The sequence below is a fragment of the Peromyscus californicus genome, unplaced genomic scaffold (genome assembly GCF_007827085.1).
Source record: "Peromyscus californicus insignis strain IS unplaced genomic scaffold, ASM782708v3 Scaffold_39__1_contigs__length_375310, whole genome shotgun sequence".
NCBI classification, from domain to species: domain Eukaryota; kingdom Metazoa; phylum Chordata; class Mammalia; order Rodentia; family Cricetidae; genus Peromyscus; species Peromyscus californicus.
Genome location: NW_026294550.1, coordinates 85,348 through 106,542, shown reverse-complemented (window position 1 = coordinate 106,542; position 21,195 = coordinate 85,348). Strand labels below are relative to the sequence as shown.

Genomic DNA, 21,195 nt, shown 5'->3' with positions numbered 1-21,195 from the left:
TACACCTTTGCAACCATGTAAATGAGTTCTAACAGCAAAGATGACCCTGGAATTTAAGACGTTTGCCCTAAAAGACATAAAACAGTCTTGTATCTAGAAGTATAAATCTGCTTAAAGAAAAGCACCAAATAAGCCAAGTTCTTCAAAATATTCTAGAGAATAGTTTCCTCATCCCATTGGTTTCCTAGTTAATAAATGAGTTAGATAAAAAAAAATCTTGACATGTGTTGAAAATAATGACAAGCAGTATGCATGTGATTGAGTCAGAAAGATCAGCCAAAAACAACAAATTTTCCCAGTGGATCATGCAAAATTATTCTCTGATGTGGAATGTCTTTCTGTATGCTGTGAATATGTGTTGCTCCCATTGGTTAATAAATAAAGGCCATAGGCCAAATCCCATAGACCAAAGCAGGATAAGAGCCAGGTGGAAAATTCAAGCAGAGATCCAGGGAAAAGGGCAGAGTCAGGGACAGATGCCATCCAGCTGCCCAAGGATCAAGATGCCAGCAAACCAGTAACACTACAGTCACATTGCAATATATAGATTAATAGAAATGGGTTAGTTTAAGTTTTAAGACCTAGTTAGTAATAAGCCTGAACCATCGGCTAAACATTCATAATTAATATAAGTCTCTGAGTGATTATTTTATAAGCGGCTACAAGACCAAGCAGGACACAGAAAAGCCTCTCTGTATGAGTCTGAAAAAGTAAATATCACAATAAAAATATTAAGAGGCATCAAAAATAAGATAGTAAATCAATAATTCAGTTTAGCTAAGATAATAGAGTAATCTTCTTAAAGGTTAAATGTCAGTATGTTCTAAAAAATGTTGGTATTTATGTGATTCCAAGAACAACAAAAAAAAAAGACAACATAGTCATGTAATTATGTATCACATAAAAAAGGGTTCCAGCTTCAGAGACTAAAATAAATTAATATGAAAATTCATATTGCCCCCCAGAAAGCCCAGAGACCTAGATTAAAACCAAATACTACAGGTCTGTAAAAAAAAAAAAACAGATAAAATGACTATCTAAGGATATTCTGCTATTTTGCCATACTCATAGATCAGTGCCTTATTTTGGCAACATAAGAGAAGCATCCTCCTGCAGCAAATGAGAAAAAAAATACCAATAGCCAGACATTGTGCGGGGATTGTGGGGGGAGCGGGGAGACCTTGCAACAAATCTCTAAATGGGATACCTCCATCAAATCCTTCCCCTCTGAGCTCAGGGAACCCAGCAAAAAGAGGAGGTGGGAAGAGTGTAAGATTCAGAGGGGATGGAGGACACCAGGAGAAAAAAACCCTCTGAATCAACTGAGCAAGATTAATAGCCTGGCCTGGAGGCAATCTCCTTGGGTCAGTGGGAAGTAACTGTCTTAACTCAGTATCTAGCAAATGGCTAAAACCTCATCCCAGGAATGTGAGCAGTAAATCTCTTAACTTAAGGTCTTGTGTAAATAACCCGGGGTGAAGGTAAGGGGTTGAGGATTTAATTGTTAGTGGTACTTTTCTCTATCTGTGAGTGAGATGAACTAATGTTTATCTATGTGCAGTTTTGTCCTTGGAAAAAGGTATCTTTGCTGAAATACTTTTGTCCGGAGAATGGCCCTAGCCAGATATATGTTAATGAAAAATAAGCGCAGCTGGGGACAGTTGTCCAATTACCCCAAATGTATAGGGAAAATTGTGCCCAAGATTGAGATGCAATTGTGAGATTACATGTACTCGTAACATGGAAATACAAGGCAAATGGGGAGAATCATAGCTGTTATTGCACAACAAGTTTACAACAAGAGACAGTCAGTTCATTCAAAAGGCAGTAGTTTCACAATGCCTTGTGTGATGGTTTCCTCTAACAGAACCCTTAGTTCTGATTGGTTGACCTTCTAAACACTAGTTGTCACTGCTGCATACTCTCATGGACTTTCACTACCAGCGGCTCTCAACATAATAGTAACTCACAGAGACGGAAGCAGTATGCACCAGGTCCTCTGCATGTATATTATAGCTTTCAGATTAGTATTTTTATAGGAGTTCTGAGTGTTGTGAACGAGTGGGACTCTAGTTCTGTGCCTTCTGTTGGGCTCTTTTCATTCTGTTGGTTTACCTTGTCCAATTTCGATGTGCTGACTTTTGTTTTATCTTATTATATTTTATTTTGTTATTTTTTGTTGTCGTGTCTTAGAAGCCTGTTCTTTTCTAATTAGAGACAGAAAAAGAGTTGATCTAATTAGGAGAAGAGGTGGGGAGGAACTGGGAGGAGTAGAGAAGGGAAACTATAACCAGGATATATTGCATGAGAAAAGAATCTATTCCCCACAAAAGGGGGAAAATAAAGAAAATAAATTAAAAACAAAAATATGTCGCCCAAAGCACATAGGACTTCATGGCTTCTGTTTGCATATCTTGGATTAAAGAAAAACCTAGGATAACCTCAAATCATTTTATACAACTTTTTAACACAGTCATTTCAACTACCCTCTAAATTGGTATCACCACTGAGAAATACAGAAATTCTCATAAAGCAAAATATTATAACAAGATGATGAGAAAGTATCTCCATGGTAGGACTGAGAGTCTTTAAGGTATACACCAGGAAAGGTATAGCTGGGTGATATGGTAGTTCTCTTTGTTTTGGGGGGAACCTCCATGCTGTTCCAGCTTATAATTCCACCAACAGCAAATAAGGATTCCTCATACTCAATATCTTCACAGGCATTTGTTTTTTGTTTTTTGTTGTTGTTGTTGTTGTTTTGTTTTTTTCAGGTTTTTTTTGTTGTTTTTTTTTTAATTTATTTTGCAATACAATTCAGTTCTACATATCAGCCATGGATTCCCTTGTTCTCCCCCCTCCCGCCCCCCCTCACCTTCCCCCCAACCACCACCCATTCCCATCTCCTCCAGGGCAAAGCCTTCCCCACAGACTGAGATCAACCTGGTAGACTCAGTCCAGGTAGGTCCAGTCCCCTCCTCCCAGGCCGAGTCAAACAATCCTGCATAGGCCCCAGGTTTCAAACAGCCAATTCATGCAATGAGCACAGGACCCGGTCCCACTGCCTGGATGCCTCCCAAACAGATCAAGCCAATCAACTGTCTCACCCATTCGGAGGGCCTGATCCAGTGGGGACTCCTCAGCCATTGGTTCATAGTTCATGTGTTTCCATTCATTTGGCTATTTGTCCCTGTGCTTTATCCAACCTTGGTCTCAACAATTCTCGCTCATATAAACCCTCCTCATTCTCGCTAATTGGACTCCCAGAGATCCACCCAGGGCCTAGTCATGGATCTCTGCATCCAGATTCCTCAGTAGTTGGATGAGGTTTCTAGCACAACAATTAGGGTGTTTGGCCATCCCATCACCAGAGTAGGTCAGTTCGGGCTGTCTCTCGACCATTGCCAGCAGTCTGTTGTGTGGGTATCTTTGTGGATTTCTGTGGGCCTCTCTAGCACTTTGCTTCTTCCTATTCTCACGTGGTCTTCATTTACCATGGTCTCCTATTCCTTGTTCTCCCTCTCTGTTGTTGATCCAGCTGGGATCTCCCGCTCCCCCAAGCTCTCTTTCCCTCAACCCTCGCCTTTCACTACCCCCACTCATGTCCAGGCTGTTCATGTAGATCTCATTCCATTTCTCTGTCATTGGGCGATCCCTGTGTCTTTCTTGGGGTCCTGTTTTCCAGGTAGACTCCCTGGTGATGTGAGTAGCAGACAAGTCATCCTTGTTTCATGTCTAGTATCCTGCTATGAGTGAGTACATACGATGTTTTTCTTTCTGAGTCTGGGTTACCTCACTCAGGATGATTTTATCTAGATCCATCCATTTGTCTACAAACTTCATGATGTCATTATTTTTCTCTGCTGAGTAGTATTCCATTGTGTATATGTACCACATTTTGTTTATCCATTCTTCAGTTGAAGGGCATCTAGGTTGTTTCCATGTTCTGGCTATTACAAACAATGCTGATATGAACATAGCTGAACAAATGCTCTTGTGATGTGGTTGAGCATTTCTTGGGTATATGCCCAAGAGAGGTATAGCTGGATCGTGGGGGAGATGGATTCCCAATTTTCTAAGAAAGCATCATATTGATTTCCAAAGTGGTTGTACAAGCTTGCATTCCCACCAGCAGTGGAGGAGAGTTCCCCTAGCTCCACATCCTCTCCAGCATAAGGTGTCTTCAGTGTTTTTGATCTTAGCCATTCTGACAGGCGTAAGGTGGTATCTCAGAGTTGTTTTGATTTGCATTTCCCTGATGATTAGGGATGTTGAGCAATTCCTTAAATGTCTTTTGGCCATTTGAGTTTCCTCTGTTGAGAATTCTCTGTTTAGTTCTATAGCCCATTTCTTAATTGGACTGTTGGGCATTTTGATGTCTAATTTCTTGAGTTCCTTATATATTCTGGATATCAGTCCTCTGTCAGATGTGGGGTTGGTGAAGATCTTTTCCCATTCTGTAGGCTGTCGCTTTGCCTTGTTGACCTTATCCTTTGCTCTACAAAAGCTTCTCAGTTTCAAGAGGTCCCATTGATTGATTGTTTCTCTCAGAGTCTGTGCTACTGGTGTTCTATTTAGGAAGTGGTCTCCTATGCCAATGCGTTCAAGACTACTTCCTACTTTCTCTTCTAGCAGGTTCAGAGTAGCTGGATTTATGTTGAGGTCCTTGATCCACTTGGACTTAAGTTTTGTGCACGGTGATAGATATGGATCTATTTGCAGCCTTCTACATATTGATATCCAGTTTTGCCAGCACCATTTGTTGAAGATGCTTTCTTTTTTCCATTGTGCACTTTTGGCTTCTTTGTCAAAAATTATATGTTCATAGGTGTGCGGATTAATGTCAGGGTCTTCAATTCGATTCCATTGGTCCACATGTCGGTTTTTATGCCAGTACCAAGCTGTTTTTATTACTGTAGCTCTATAGTAGAGCTTGAAGTCAGGGATCGTGATGCCTCCAGAAGTTGTGTTATTGTACGGGATTCCTTTGGCTATCCTGGGTTTTTTGTTTTTCCATATGAAGTTGAGTATTATTCTTTCCAGGTCTGTGAAGAATTGTGTTGGTATTTTGATGGGGATTGCATTGAATCTGTAGATTGCTTTTGGTAAGATTGTCATTTTTACTATGTTAGTCCTGCCTATCCATGAGCATGGGAGATCTTTCCATTTTCTGACATCTTCTTCAATTTCTTTTTTCAGAGACTTAAAGTTCTTGTCATATAGGTCCTTCACTTGCTTGGTTAGTGTTACCCCAAGGTATTTTATGTCATTTGTGGCTATAATAAAGGGTGATGTATCTCTGATTTCCTTCTCCGCTTCTTTGTCCATAATATATAGGAGGGCTACTGATTTTTTTGAGTTGATCTTGTATCCTGCTATGGTGCTGAAGGTGTTTATAAGCTGTATCAGTTCCTTGGTGGAATCTTTGGGGTCACTCAAGTATACTATCATGTCATCTGCAAATAGGGAAAGCTTGATTTCTTCCTTTCTAATTTGTATCCCCTTAATCTCCTTATGTTGTCTTATTGCTCTGGCTAGAACTTCAAGTACTATATTGAATAAGTATGGGGAGAGTGGACAGCCTTGCCTCGTTCCTGATTTTAGTGGAATTGCTTTGAGTTTCTCTCCATTTAATTTGATGTTGGCTGTTGGCTTGCTGTAAATTGCCTTTATTATGTTTAGGTGTGTTCCCTGTATTCCTGATCGCTCCAATACCTTTATCATGAAGGGGTGTTGGTTTTGTCAAATGCCTTTTCTGCATCCAGTGAGATGATCATATGGTTTTTTTCTTTGAGTTTGTTTATATGGTGTATTACATTGACAGACTTTCGTATGTTGAACCACCCTTGCATCCCTGGAATGAATCCTACTTGATCATGGTGGATAATTGTTTTGATGTATTCTTGGAGTCTGTTTGCCAGTATTTTATTGAGTATTTTTGCATCGATGTTCATGAGGGAAATCGGTCTATAGTTCTCTTTCTTTGTTGTATCCTTGTTTGGTTTAGGAATTGGGGTAATTGTAGCCTCGTAGAAGGAGTTTGGTAATGTTCCTTCTGTTTCTATTGTGTGAAACAATTTAGAGAGTATTGGTATTAACTCTTCTTTGAAGATCTGCTAGAATTCTGCGCTGAAACCATCTGGTCCTGGGCTTTTTTTGGTTGGGAGACTTTTAATGACTGTTTCTATTTCGTTAGGGGTTATTGGACTATTTAAATAGTTTAGCTGGTCTTGATTTAACTTAGGTATGTGGTACCTATCCAGAAAGTTATCCATTTCTTTTAGGTTTTCCAGTTTTGTCGAATAGAGGTTTTTGAAGTATGACCTGATGATTCTCTGGATTTCCTCAATGTCTGTTGTTATGTCCCCCTTTTCATTTCTGATTTTGTTGATTTGGATGCTCTCTCTCTGTCTTTTGGTTAGTTTGGATAAGGGCTTGTCTATCTTGTTGATTTTCTCAAAGAACCAACTCTTTGTTTCATTAATTTTTTGTATTGTTCTCTTTGTTTCTATTTTATTGATTTCAGCTCTCACTTTGATAATTTCCTGGCATCTATTTTTCCTGGGAGACTGTGCTTCTTCTTGTTCTAGAGCTTTCAGGTATGCTGTTAAGTCACTAGTGTGAGATTTCTCCAACTTATTTATGTGGGCATTTAGTGCTATGAATTTCCCTCTTAGTACTGTTTTCATAGTGTCCCATAAATTTGGATATGTGGTGTCTTCATTTTCATTGATCTCTAGGAAGTCTTTAATTTCTTTCTTTATTTCTTCCTTAACCCATTGGTGATTCAGTTGGGTATTATTCAGTTTCCATGAGATTGTAGGTTTTCTGTAGTTTTTGTTGTTGTTGAAATCCAACTTTAGACCATGGTGGTCTGATAGAACACAGGAGGTAATTCCAATTGTTCTGTATCTGTTTAGATTTGTTTTGTGGCCAAGTATGTGGTCGATTTTAGAGAAGGTTCCATGGGGTGCTGAGAAGAAGGTATATTCTTTTTTGTTAGGATGGAATGCTCTGTAGATATCGATTAAGTCCATTTGAGTCATGACATCATTTAAGTCGTTTATTTCTCTGTTAAGTTTCAATTTGGGAGATCTGTCCAGTGGTGAAAGTGGGGTGTTGAGGTCTCCCACTATTAATGTGTGGGGTTTTATATGTGATTTAAGCTTTATTAATGTTTCTTTTACATATGTGGGTGCCCTTGTGTTTGGGGCATAAATATTCAGAATTGAGACTTCATCTTGGTGGATCTTTTCTGTGATGAGTATGTAATGCCCTTCTTGATCTTTTTTGATTGATTTTAGTTTGAAGTCTATTTTGCTGCATATCAGGATGGCTACACCCACTTGTTTCTTAAGACCGTTTGATTGGAAAGTCTTTTCCCAGCCTTTTATTTTTAGGTAGTGTCTATCTTTGAATTTGAGATGTGTTTCTTGTATGCAGCAGAAAGATGGGTCCTGCTTTCGTATCCATTCTGTAAGCCTATGTCTTTTTATAGGTGAATTAAGTCCATTGATATTGAGGGAAATTAATGACCAGTGATTGTTCATTCCTGTTATTTTTTGGTGGTGATGTGTGTGTACTTCTATACGTTGGGGTTTACTGCTGTGGCTTTATCTGTTGCCTGTGTTTTCGAGGGTGTATCTGACTTCCTTAGGTTGGAATTTTCCTTCTAGTGCTTTCTGTAGGGCTGGGTTTGTGGATAAGTATTGTTTAAATCTGGCTTTGTCATGGAATGTCTTGTTCACTCCATCTATGGTGATTGAAAGTTTTGCTGGGTATATTAGTCTAGGCTGACATCCATGGTCTCTTAGTTTCTGCATTACATCTGTCCAGGTCCTTCTGGCTTTCAAAGTCTCCATTGAGAAATCGGGTGTTATTCTGATGGGTTTGCCTTTATATGTCACTTGGCCTTTTTCCTTTGCTGCTCTTAATATTCTTTCTTTATTCTGTACATTTAGTTGTTTAACTATTATGTGGCGAGGGGACTTTTTTGGGGGGTCTAGTCTGTTTGGTGTTCTATAAGCTTCTTGTATCTTCATAGGCATTTCCTTCTTTAAGTTGGGAAAGTTTTCTTCTATGATCTTGTTGAATATATTTTCTGTGCCCTTGAGTTGGTATTCTTCTCCTTCTTCGACCCCTATTATTCATAGGTTTGGTCTTTTCATGGTGTCCCAAATTTCTTGGACATTTTGGCTCATGACTTTGTTGGCTTTAGTGTTTTCTTTGACTGATGAATCTATTTCTTCTACTGTATCTTCAACACTACAGATCCTCTCTTCCATCTCTTGCATTCTGTTGATTATACTTGCATCTGAAGTTCCCAATCGTTTACTCAGATTTTCTATTTCCAGCATTCCCTCTGTTTGTGTCTTCTTCATTTTTTCTATTTCCCTTTTCAGGTCTTGGACTGTTTCCTTCATTTGTTTCATTGATTTTTCTTGATTTTCTCTCAGTACTTTATTGTTTTCTTCCAGGACTTTATTGATTTCTTCTAATTTGTTTGCCCTTTCCTCTAGTTGTTTACAGCGTTCTTCACATTTTTTTGTCTTTTCCTCTACACAAGCCTCTAGCTTCTTCATGATGTCATTCATAAGGCTGTTTTCTTCTGCTTCTTCCAATTTCTGATGTTCAGGTCTAGGTGTTGGAGGAGGGCTAGGGCCTGGTGATGCTGTATTGCTATTCATTTTGTTGTATATGTTTCTGCCTTGACGTCTGCCCATCTCCTTGTGGTTCGTTCTTGGCCTTATCTGTACACTTGGTTCAGACAGACCTGACAGATTCAGGAAGTCTCTCTCTTTTGTCCAGATGGGAGCTCTCTTATCCAAATTGGAAGTCCGGGGCAGGATGGAAGCTCCTCTCTCTCTCTCTCTCTCTCTCTCTCTCTCTCTCTCTCTCTCCAGAAGGGAAGTCCGGGGCAGGATGGGAGCTGGGGGCAGGCCTCTAAGTCTCAGGAAGAGGCTAGGGGCTCAGGCGGATGGGCGTGGGGGCAGGGCATGGATATTGCAGAGTCTGCCAGGGGTAGTGGAGAAGGGGATCCTTCCTGGTGGGGCTAGAAGGGAACCTGCCCAGTGGCCAGAACCTGGGGCCAAGTTGGGCAGGTCTTCCCCAGAGTGGCTGGTGCCCAGGGATGGGGTCCGGGGCAAGGAAGGGCACTCACCAGTGTTCCAAAAGGGAAGTCCGGGGCAAGATGGGAGCTGGGGGCCGGCCTTTAAGTCTCAGGAAGAGGCTTGGGGCTCAGGCGAATGGTTGTGGGGGCAGGACGTGGAGACTGCAGGGTCTGCCATGGGTTTTGGAGAAGGGGAACCTTCCCGGTAGGGCTAGCAGGGAACCTGCCCAGTGGCCAGAACCTGGGGCCAAGTTGGGCAGGTCTTCCCTGGAGTGGCTGGTGCCCAGGGATGGGGTCTGGGGCAAGGAAGGGCACTCACCTGTGCTCCAAAAGGGAAGTCCAGGGCAAGATGGGAGCTGGGGGCTGGCCTCTAAGTCTCAGGAAGAGGCTTGGGGCTCAGTCGGATGGGGGTGGGGGCAGGGCGTGGAGACTGCAGGGTCTGCCAGGGGTCTTGGAGGAGTGGATCCTTCCCGGTGGGGCTAACAGGGAACCTGCCCGGTGGCCAGAACCTGGGGCCAAGTTGGGTAGGTCTTCCCTGGAGTGGCTGGTGCCCAGGGATGGGGTCCAGGGCAAGGAAGGGCACTCACCAGTGTTGCAAAAGGGAAGTCCGGAGCAAGATGGGAGCTGGGGGCCGGCATTTGTTTTTTAAGGTTCTTTCTTTTTATAAATTTTTTCAAACCATAATATATAAGTGAAAGAGACCTAAGGTCTCTGAGTCTCATTTTCCCATATTAGTAATCTTTTCTTTTCAAGACAGAGTTTCCCTATATAGTCCTGGCAGTCCTGGAACTCGCTCTGTAGACTACACTGACCTTGAACTCAGAGATCCACCTTCCTCTGCCTCCTGAGTGCTGGAATTAAAGGTGTATGCCACCACAGCCCATGCCTAATATTGGTAATCTTGCCAAAGTGTTTGATAGACTTTTGTAATCCACTATTATGTCCCTTCTAACATCAGTCACCACAACCCTATCCCCACCTCTCTGTGTGTGTGTATGTTTCATCATACTCTTATGAGAGAACTCAGTGTCTAAAATAGATCTCCTGTGAACATGAATGTCAATCACAGATACATGCTTTCTATATTAGTTAATGTTCTTCTTGTTGTAATGAAAGCAGCCTAAAGAAGGGAGGGTTTATTTTGATTCATGGTTTGTGAGTACAGTCCATCATGGTGAGGGAATTGTGGTGGTACAGCGTGAGATAGCAGGTCACCTTGAAGGTGTTTTAAGGAAGAACAGAGAAACAACTGTTAATGATGAGCCAGCTTCCTTCTGTTTCCAGAGTGGATCCGTTGACCTGCTCACCCAGTGGTGTGTCTCCTAGGTGATTCCAAATTCAGCCAAGCTGATAAAGAGGATGAATCATCACACTATTTTTATTTTTAATCCCAGACTTGACTCAACAAGTACTAAGACTCTGTACAAATAGTGTTGTTTGATACTGTCACAATTTCTACAACCTTGTTTTAAGGAACATTAACTGAGATCAGCTGTTTCCTTTAAGAATTGCTGACTCACATCTCTCAGTTATGAAAATGCTTACAAGATAGGGAAATGATACTCAGAGATATTAGGGTTCTTTGGTTAGAGTGGATATGAAGAAAAAGAAAATCATGTTTTCAAACGAGGAGTGCAAATCAAGATAAAATTGACAATTCTCATAACTCCACTGTGTACTAGATAAATGTTTCTAGTAAACTAAGAAAAGCATTTGGCATCTACTCTCTATGCCTATAGAATGAAAATGACACATCCTTCCCATGTGATTATTGAGGCTGCATTCAATCAAAAATATTTAATATGACATAAAGAGATTTCAGTCTGACAGACAGCATGCAAAATAAATGATAGAGATTTTGCTATTAATGCCAGAAACATCTGTGCAGAAATGGGACACTTTTAAAAGCACCTTCAACAGAGAATCACCAAATCCTCACTTCCTTGTTATTAGCTTCAAACCAAAGAAGACTAGATGGTAGGAAGACAACTTTAGCTGAAGACTTTCCTCCAAAATATCTCAGCTCCTTAATGACAAACACATGGTAAGAATCCCAAGACCTCCCCTACTTTCTCTCTCTTAAATGAAAGGACAGAGGGAAGAGAGAGAAATGAAAAATTACAGAGGGGAGAGAGAGGAAGAAATGAGAAAGGGAAGGAGAGAAAGGAAGAGAGGAAGAAAGGAGATGGGGAGGAGAGAGAAGAGCAGAAAGGAAGGTGAACAAAAAGAAAAGAGCACTATTTGGCATTCATTTTACTCACCTTCTCATCCCTAATCCTCCATTATCTTTAATCTCATTCATTACTAGAGAGAACTTTGGAGACAGTTGGGCAAAAGAAACATTTGGTTCTGAAGTGGAACCATTTTTGTTCTGCTGTTCAAAACACTAAAGAACCTCTCTAAATTGAAGGCTTATGATGAATACCTCTCACTGCTGGAGCCAAATCAAGAAATGCTCACAACTGATCCTGAGTAAATATCTCACTTCTAAACAGTTCAGACTTCAAGGAAGAGAGTAAACTCAAACACACAGACAAACACTTATTTTTTTGTTTCTGTTGGTGTTCTCAACAGATCCAATGCCCACTTAATCCAAAATAAAATCCTTTCTAGTCTACTGTCTATGAAACATTTAACCAATCATCAGCTTCTTTTGCTCTGTTATTGTATTTGGGACATTCTGCTGAGGAGTATGGGGGAAATTTTGTAATGGAAACTTCATTTATTATGCTTCACTTCAAGCTCAGTGGCCATGAGAGTTCTCTCTAGGAAAGATGACTGGTAAAGAAGTGGGCAGTTAGACAAAGCTCAGGCTGATCATTGGTGATGAGCTTAATTTCACATTTTGTAAACAGTCAGCATGCTTGCAATGGAAGGGTGAGGTGTGCCATAGTCAATGAAGACAGTAGATGGTCTGTATGGACTGGAAGTCAGTATGCTGTAAGAAAGTTTGTCCTTGGGCAGAAGAGCACTTGGTAGCAAGCTATACTTGTGAGCAAGAGAAATTAGAGGAGGTGGCTTCGTATAAGTGGTCATCCTAGCAATCAAGAAAAATATAAGCACTATGCTGTGATTCCAAGCAGAATCACCAGGGTTTATTAATGTATTGGAAGAGAGAGTGGGCAATGCAAAGATTTACACATGACTCCTAGAAACAGGACTCAAAAACTAGGTGGGCGATGGTATCCTTTGTTGACAGTCCAAACAGGAACCCAGAGGCAGGTCTAACCACCACAGGGGCCATTCCTAGAAATTTAGCTGGTGAATTAGAAACTCAGTAAACTAGTGTCTGATCATATGATTCACTCCCTTGTATTCTGCATCTCCTCTGCACCCTAGAGTCAGGCTTCAAAGAGCTTAGGATGAGCCAAACTGTTCCTTCTTCTCCATCTTCACTGCACGTTTCTGTGACCTGGAACTAACTTTTCATCTCTCCATTCGTTATTCTATCCACACATAAAATTGACATATAGAATATACTGCCTTCAGTAGCATAAGTCATGTAATATCTAAAACTCAGAATCATCCCTGCTAGGATGTGCTTGAAATATTATTATCAATAAGAAAATCCTCATGTTTGGTTCTCCACGCACTGCCACAGGCTACATAAGAAATGGTGATAAGATACCTTATCCTACTTTGTTCAGATGACAGCACCCAGGCTCTGACTTGTTCCTCCTATAGCAGATTTCCTATGGCCACCTTCTCTAGACAGCATCTTCATGTAATTATGAGCAGAGCTGGTACTGACCAGTAATCTCCCCATATGAGGAAGGAATGATTACCCATCATTAATTTAGCTTTTCTCATTAATCCTACAAAAATGGGTTTATAATCATTGTTTCATAAATGGACACAAATCTCCAGATGATATAAAATTGCCCCCAAACACAGACAGAACCAATAGATAAGTAAAGACTGCATAGAATTCTGAAGTAATTGAGTGCAAAATTGTTATTCAGCTACTGCCTGTGTTCAGCGACACTTGGTTCTGGAATCTCACATCTCAGAAAGCAGTGTACTGCTGTAAAACTCTTGGGGGGCAGTAGGATCTGGATTCTATAAGAATGGCAACCCCTCTTTCTAAGACATGGCTCCATGGGTGCTGATTGCACAGCTCTCACTCTCTCAAGTATCTTGCTCATCCTTGCCCCTGTCTCTATGGTGGAATTTCCTGTTACAGTGCCTTTGACAGCTTAACCTCCTTGTCACCTGTTTTTTGCTCCATAAAGGATTGAACAGATTCCTCTACTGTGAGATGTTTTCAAATGTCTCAGCTATAAACTAGCATCCAAGACTGCTCAGCTTTCCACAGAAATAGTCTTGGAGAATCTCACATTCTCCAAGTTCTAGTAGAGTTAACTAAGCACGAACCACAAAGTCACTAAAGGTAGTTTGTCAGGAAGGGGAGAGTGAGGACAGAGGAACCTATTTCCTGAAGTTGGATGTACAACTGAGATTCATGCCTTCCTTTCCTTCCTTCTCTGTTTCATTTTTTTGTAACTTTTACATAAGATATGACATTCAGTTTCACTAAAAACCACCCCCACATAAAATCACTTTCTCTAACTGTTCATTTTATTGTAGGAAAAAGGAGTATTTGGTGAGTGTTTGAATGCTGATCTTTGATGTCATTTTCCCTGCCTCCATATATACATGACTAATGAATAAAGTGGTTTTTCCATCTGCATATCAGAACACTGAGTAAAATTATAGAAAAGTAATAGCCTCTTCTTTTATGAGAAAAAATTTTAAAAGCTGCAAAATTTTGAAAGACATTTTCATACTAAGAGCTGTCATGGAGCATGGGGTTGGAAAAAGAAAAATGGACTTCTGAGATGTGAGAATGAAATGAGGGATAATACAACTGTCTAAAAAGTCACGATGTTAAAAGGATTTGCAAAGAAAGAGAAAGGTATGATAGAAGATGTTAGTAGGAATTCTGAGGTGTCATGAGATAGAGTGGCATGCACTTTGAAGACATTGCAATGTTAGAATACTATTTTATATGTAGAAAAAAATGATCAAATTTCCTAATTTCAAACATGCCAATGCAGAACACAGGGAAATCTTGGCCAATGATAAATGATTTAAGCAGAGGATAAGCAATGTTGCTTTAGAAAAATTTACATGCTTGATTAACTATATAGATATGTAAATAAATGATTTGGTTTAAAGTTACCATAGAGCACAGTTTCACTGATTGTAGCAGAAAAAGGTATAAATTGCCTAATAGTGTACTTTGATACATTATAAAAGGAATCAATAATAAACGACACTTATCTTTAAAATTCTTTTTCCAATACCAACACCAATTCTGGTGCACTTAGACTGGTGAATGGTGGCTGATTATAAGAAAAACATCAACTGAACAGAAAGGAAGGCCAATACCACACACACAAGCTTGCAGTATCTTTGATTGAAGAGCTGGGCTTTCAATAATGGTTCACTAATGGTTTCATATTAAGATGATTTCTGCCATTATCAGACAATCTGAAATCTCAGCTCTTTCCTCCTTCATTTTAAGGTTAGAGATGCAAAATGCAAAGGGACTTAATATTTGGCCTGAGATAAGAACTTGGATTCCAGTTCTGTACCCATGCAGCTCCTAACTATTACTTTCTTATTTGTGTTTTGAAACATAGCTGTAGATACCTGACAAACTGATTGCAAAGATGAAGTGATTAAATGTGTCTACAACATTTACCATGTGCAGATATTTAAAAATCCCTGTGAGTTCCTGCACTCCCTCTAGCTGATCCTATTTCTCCTTCATTCATATTTTATTTATTCTAGTGACTTTAGGAATGGAATGTGTTTGTATTCCTCCATCAGCTCTGTTGTCTTCTTAGACCACTCTATTTGAATGCACAGATCTTGAATTGTTGATCCACAATTAACTAATTGTGTGAAAGTTGGAAAATCACTTAATCTAAAAGTCTTTCATTTCCCGTGTTTGGAAGATCTTGTGAGCAGTCGTGTGAATTTCTATTAAACCTCAAAGTTATTTCTCTCCTTCCACTTCTTCTTTTCTTGGGTGTTGTTGATGTAATAGTAACAACTGCAAAATGCAAAAGGCACTCCAGGTTCTCAAGCAGCCAATTTGTCTTGACCACTATTTGATGTTTGTTTAATTAAACAGCATGGCTTTAGGTGAACAAATCCAGTAAAAACATTTACATCTAAGATTGGTGAGGTCATAAACAAGAAAAAACAGCTGGATAAGTAAAGCTGAATAAGTAATGGGAGTACTTATGAGTCAGGCAAGAACTAATTAATCAAAATGTGTTTAAGCAAATTGAGTAAAAAATATTTTGAGACCTTGTTAGTGGCTTATGATTTCAGCATACATTTTCAATATAAATCTTTTGTTAAAAATGTGAATTGCAAATATTTTTCCTGGCTGTGATTTTTGTCTTCAGAGTAAACTTTAATGTGAGGCTTCTAATATTTAGTGAATTCCAACTCATCAGTTTTCACCCTTGTTTAAGAGTGGTTTATGGCAATCTGAGTAGTATTTGATGAGCCCAAATGTGCATAAACATCACTTTTTCTTTAAAATCCTCAGCTGCAGCACTTTTGCATATGTCTAACACTGCTGTTGGTGAGGCAGGGTACAATGCTCATGTTTAGAGCTAATTTTTACAATCAGTTTTTTTTCCTCCTGAGTTAACTTGGTAATTTTTGAAAATCAATAGACATACTACTTACGTGTTGCCTGTGATTTACTAAAAATTTTTACCAAGAATCTTTATTTAATTACTGTCCATTCACAGAAAAAACAAAGTAATTCATAGAAACCTCATTTCTCATTCTTCCTCTCTCTCCACTTGGCCTACATGGTAACAATGCTACCTATATTTAGAAAAAAATAGCCCCCAAAACAAGAAATGCTAAGAGTATTTTCAAAATGTAATACCTTTAACTGTTTGTGAGGAAGCTTACTTACAAATTGCAACTTACAAGTTGTAATTTACAAATGTTGTGATCCATGGCCTGTTTTGTTTACCTAAAATAGCTTCTGAAAGATCTTCCATCTAAACCAAGAATAGGACATTGGGTTCAGTTAATCACAGAAGCACAATTCATAACATATCATCAATTTTTAACTATTTCTCATTGAAATTCTTACTGTTCTGACATACATAAAAGTGTATGTCTGTAATTTAAAACTCCCTATGCTATGTCAGGAAGATCAATCATAAGCTTTATATTTCTTGAAAATTTCATATTTGTACTAAGGTACCCAAGAGATTCTGACATAATCTGTCTTCATTTAGTTTGTTAGCACATACACATAACAAGGAATTCTCAAGTTTTGTGTTTCATACTGAAAACAGATCCCTATGTTTTCTCATCCCATATCTTTCCAAGTGGTAGCAGGAGCATGACAAGAGGTGTCACCTGGAATCGAGGGTCTTAAAACTCATTCCCATGTGAAAGTACCATTAAAAGATTCTTTGTTATTATTAGTATTTTCTTCCAGCTTTAAACAAACGGAACATCAAATCTTTATGAACTGGTCCATCTACTGGTCACTTGGCGTATGAAATTCTTCTATGGCCAAGTTCTTCTTTATATCAAGGAGTCCAGATGGGATGCAGATCCAAGGGCTGTGAGGAGAGGAACTGAGAGCTGAGTGTTGCCTAAATAGACCAGGAGCTTCAAATCTGGACAGAGGAAGGCTGAATGTGCAATCTCTGTAGAGTCTCATCCTTGAACAAGTTATTTTTCACCAAACTACTATATTAAATATGAAACAAATTTGTGCAAGTTAATGTTTAATATCTGCTATGCTTATTCATTAAAAAATTAAACATTAAAGAAATTATTTTAGCTTCTCCCATTGCACCAGGAGTATGGTGAGGTGACCTCTCTGGGGTATTCAGTTATTGCTTCAAGTGAAAGTAGAGTTTCAAGTAAAAAAGAGTCTTTATTTGGCTAAATAGAAAGAGACTGAGTAAGGAAAGAGGGGATTGAAGGAAAAAGAAAGACAGAAGTAAAGGATGGTGGGGGAAAGGAAGCATGGGAGGAAGGAAAGATAAAGGGAGGAAGGGAGAAGGAAAAACTGAGGCTCTCAAAGGTAAAGAGAAAGTAAGTTTAGTCATGATTCACTCTAATGCATAAGACACAGCCATGTCTTTCCTAATGGACATTTGTGTACATGTTCTGGGCTAGAGCTGTAGAGGAGTGTAGTATGAGTCTACAGAACTCATTTTGCTGCAGGGGTTAGGCTTTGAAATATACTCTTGAGTTAGTAATTTTAAATAAAACTGTGCAGATGTCAAAAAACCTGAAGGCAAATAAAGATTGTGACATCTGAGCATCTAAGGGCATCTCCAGATCCAACAAACACTAGATCTAGAACTTGGCAGTCACAGTAGCATGGGGAAGTAGAGGACAGCTCAGTCTGATGGATCAAAAAGTTTACAATCGTATAACTTGGTCTTCATGTGAGACTCCTAACAGTGAGAGCAGGGACTGTCTCTGACACTGTTGCTTGCTTTGGGACCCATTCCTCCTACTGGATTGCTTCATTCAGCCTTAATAGAAGAGGAGGTGCCTAGTCCCAGTGCAATTTGATATACAATGGCTGGCTAATATCCATGGGAGGTCTGCCTGTATCCAAAGTGAAACACTGGAAAAACTAAGGTTAAACATAAAGCCTTAGACTCACAAATATAAGATAGATAGGGTATCTTTTTTAATTTTGCCAAATACAAATACAATAGCTATTATAACTATAATTCTTGCTTGATAACTGTTTGTTATATGTAATTTTACTATGTTAAAGTTAAAACCTTCCTTTTGAATAGGAAGAAAAGGAGAAATGATGGGTGATGTTGTTCTATATGCTGTGAATATATTGCTCTGATTGGATGATAAATAAAGCTGTTTGGTCAATGGTGAGGCAGAGTAAGGTTAGGCGGGACATTCCAACTAAAGGAAATGAAAGGAGAAAGGCAGAACAAAGAAGATGCTGCCAGCCGCCACCAGGAAAAGCAAGATGTAAAGATCCTGGTAAGCCACATGGCAAAGTGTAGATTTATAGAAATGGGTTAATTTAAGATATAAGTGCTAGCTAGTAAGAAGCCTGCCATGGCCATAGTTTAAAAAATAATAAAAGCCTGTGTTTATTTGGGTCCAGGAGTGGCTGCAGGACCAGCAGGTGAGAGGGATTTGTTCTGACCGAAGGCCAGGCAGGACACAGGAAACCTTTCAGCTACAATCAGCCATGGAATCCTCATGTCTATGGCCCATGAGACTCTGAATTCTCTCTCTTGCATCACTAGGAGAAGCAGACATGGAGGAGATCTATCACCAAGCTGCATGGCCACAGTCTACCCTCTCAGTTCTCCACTTTGCAAGAGATGGTTTTAGGAGAAAACCAGGAAAGGCCAGGAAGTAGGGCCTAAAACAGCAACACTGTCAGGCCCAGCCCTGCTTAGGCCAGGTTGGCCACCCTACACTGAATGACTATCACCAGATAGGTATGGATTAGAATCTCCCTGTCTGCATTTGGAAACAGGCTTATTCAGCATGAGCTGAGTGCTAGCTCTGCCCACAGCCCAGGATCCACACTGAGCATGAATGGAGGAAGTAACTGCATGAGCAACGTGGGGAGGGGCCACAGAATGGCATGACCTTCTCTGGGGCTCATCTGCCCCTGGTCTCCTAGCACAGTCAATCCCTGTTACCCAGGCTCAGTGTCCCAACAGTCTATGTTTACCTGATGACTTCAGCAGCGCAGACTCCCCTAGTACCTGTTCGGCAGCATCATAGTTCCCTCTAGCATGGAAGTATTTGTCTGAATCTTTCCAGTTGGCCTCCTTCATGTCAGAGTAGGCTCACCACATGCCCCAGGCCCTGGATGGGAAAGACAATAGGAACATGAACCTAGAAGCTCTGCCCATGCCTTAGAGAGGATGAAAGGGATGAAAAGAACTCATGGCTTGAGCTTGTGGTCAGAGAAGCCTGAGACCATGGTAGAAAAGAACACTATCTAATCCTATTTGGTCTCTCGAGGTTATCACTGAGCATCATTAGGGGGTGATCTTGTGTTTTGTTAGCATGACCAGCATAGTGCACCTGTGATCTTCAGGTTATTACACAGCAGGGAGTGTTCAATGTAAAGAAAGACAAAGTTATCACAGAACTGGATTTCACAGCTTTGGCCCTATTGGACAGTTGGGCCTCTTGTTTCCAGGGCTGATCTGAGGATTGAGTAAGGTTTTCAGCATCCTTGCCTCTTCCAAACATCTTTTGAGAGCATAATCCCCTGGTATGTCATGCAACATATGTCCAGACATTGAAAATATCCAATAAGTCACTGTCACGTTACCCTTGACCAAAATAAGTGTTCAAAAATGAATTTAGGGCTTGAGAGATAGCACAGTAGTTAAGTGGTTAATTAGTCTTCCCAAAGACCCAGGTTCAATTCCCAGCAACCTAATAGCAACTCATAATTGTAAGTCCAGTTCCAGGGCTCTGGCATCCTCACACCAATGCACATTAAAATAAAATTAAATCAATTTTAAAAGGTTTTTTAAAAGAATAAATTTACATTTCTTAAGGACTTACAAGTATGAGTAGCCATAGTAAAGGCAGAGAAGGGTACACACAGAAATCACTTCTGTACTGATTTCTAAGCAATCCATCTCAACAGTATGCATGCACATCACTGTAAACAGGCACTTCTAGTCCTCCTAAACAGACTGTGCAGTGGGGTGGATGATTGAGGAGGCACTAGAGACACAGTCCTCAGTGGTGGCTGTAGGTTCAATCACATAGGGATTTGCTGAAAGCTGCCATGACAGCCACACCCAAGATCAATTCCTGAGACTCTGGGATTAAGAGGACACAGGCTTCAGTAGCATTGAAGCCTATGGGGGATTTCACATGCACCTAACAAGTTCACATGGGAGACAACAAGCAGACACATCAACCAGGCTAGACTGGTCTCAGGCACAGCCAAGTTCAAACACAGCTCTGCCACCTACTGTGTTCAGACCACCATAGTTACTAGTCTGAGGTTTGTATTTGTATGGCACCCAAAAAAACCTAGGAAGTTACATCCTGATGCAGTGGGCAAAAGTTCCGAAATGGTTGGCTGAACCCCACAAGCCATACTTCATGCATCAGCCTTACCTCGGTAAGCCTCACTAGTAAATGAAAACCAACTGCTGACCCCCAGGGCCAGGGAGCAGAAAATGAGGCCAGTGAGAAGGTTCATCCTGCAGAAATCAAAAGAGAACCTAGGAGACACATGCAAATTTGTATCTCCCACTTAAACATCTGTAATCCAGGAAGAGTCTAGTTGTCCATTCCCACTGCAACTCACTAGAATCCCAGTGGGACACCTAGGTGACCTTAAAATGGGATCTTCCTCAAAATCACAAACCTTTCAGTTATGATCCCATCAGCCCTGAACCAAGTCTGTCTGGGAGGACAGCAAGACAGCACTGATGGAGGAAGAGAGACATCAAGAACAGATTGTCTCCCCCTACAGGAACCCACAATTCACTGAGAGGCATTTCCCACATGCCCCTGCAGCACAGCACAAACTTCACACCATATATATTTAGAACACAAAGGTTAGTTTAAAAGGAAATAACGCTCTGGGACAGAAGAGCAGAAGTGTTTGTGTAGGTCAGTCCATGGAGTCATCTCTCACCTGAGTCCTGGAGAGTAGGTGATAGTCTGTGGCTGTCAGGGAGAGGATTCTGGTGTTTATGTTGAGACTCCTCAGTGTGTTCACTGGCTCAGGTGTCAGGCTGGGTCCCTGGGGAAGTCCCACTATGCTATTTCCCATGAAATACTACAAAAGACTCACCCTGGACTCCAGGATGTTCTTTCTTCATAGGAGAGCTGACCCGGTTGTGCAACCAGAGGACTCAGGACAGCTTTGATTTTCTTTGGTTGGATGTTGGGTTAGGAAGCATTCACTGGGGGAATGGGATTCCTTAGCCTTGTAAAGTGTAGAGTGACAGGTGTCACCTATCCAGGACATAGCCTTCTTGGTTATTGACCTATGGGGGACTTTGCTGTGTAGAGTCAGATGTGTTGAATCTCTGACACCTAACAAT

At 40.4% G+C, this 21,195-nt stretch overlaps 1 pseudogene; it reads right to left on the bottom strand.

The window, feature by feature from the left end:
• The window catches only part of LOC128121211 (serum amyloid A-4 protein-like), a 24,882-nt pseudogene extending 4,540 nt beyond the window's left edge, over positions 1-20,342 (bottom strand).
• Positions 20,343-21,195: the final 853 nt, after the last annotated feature.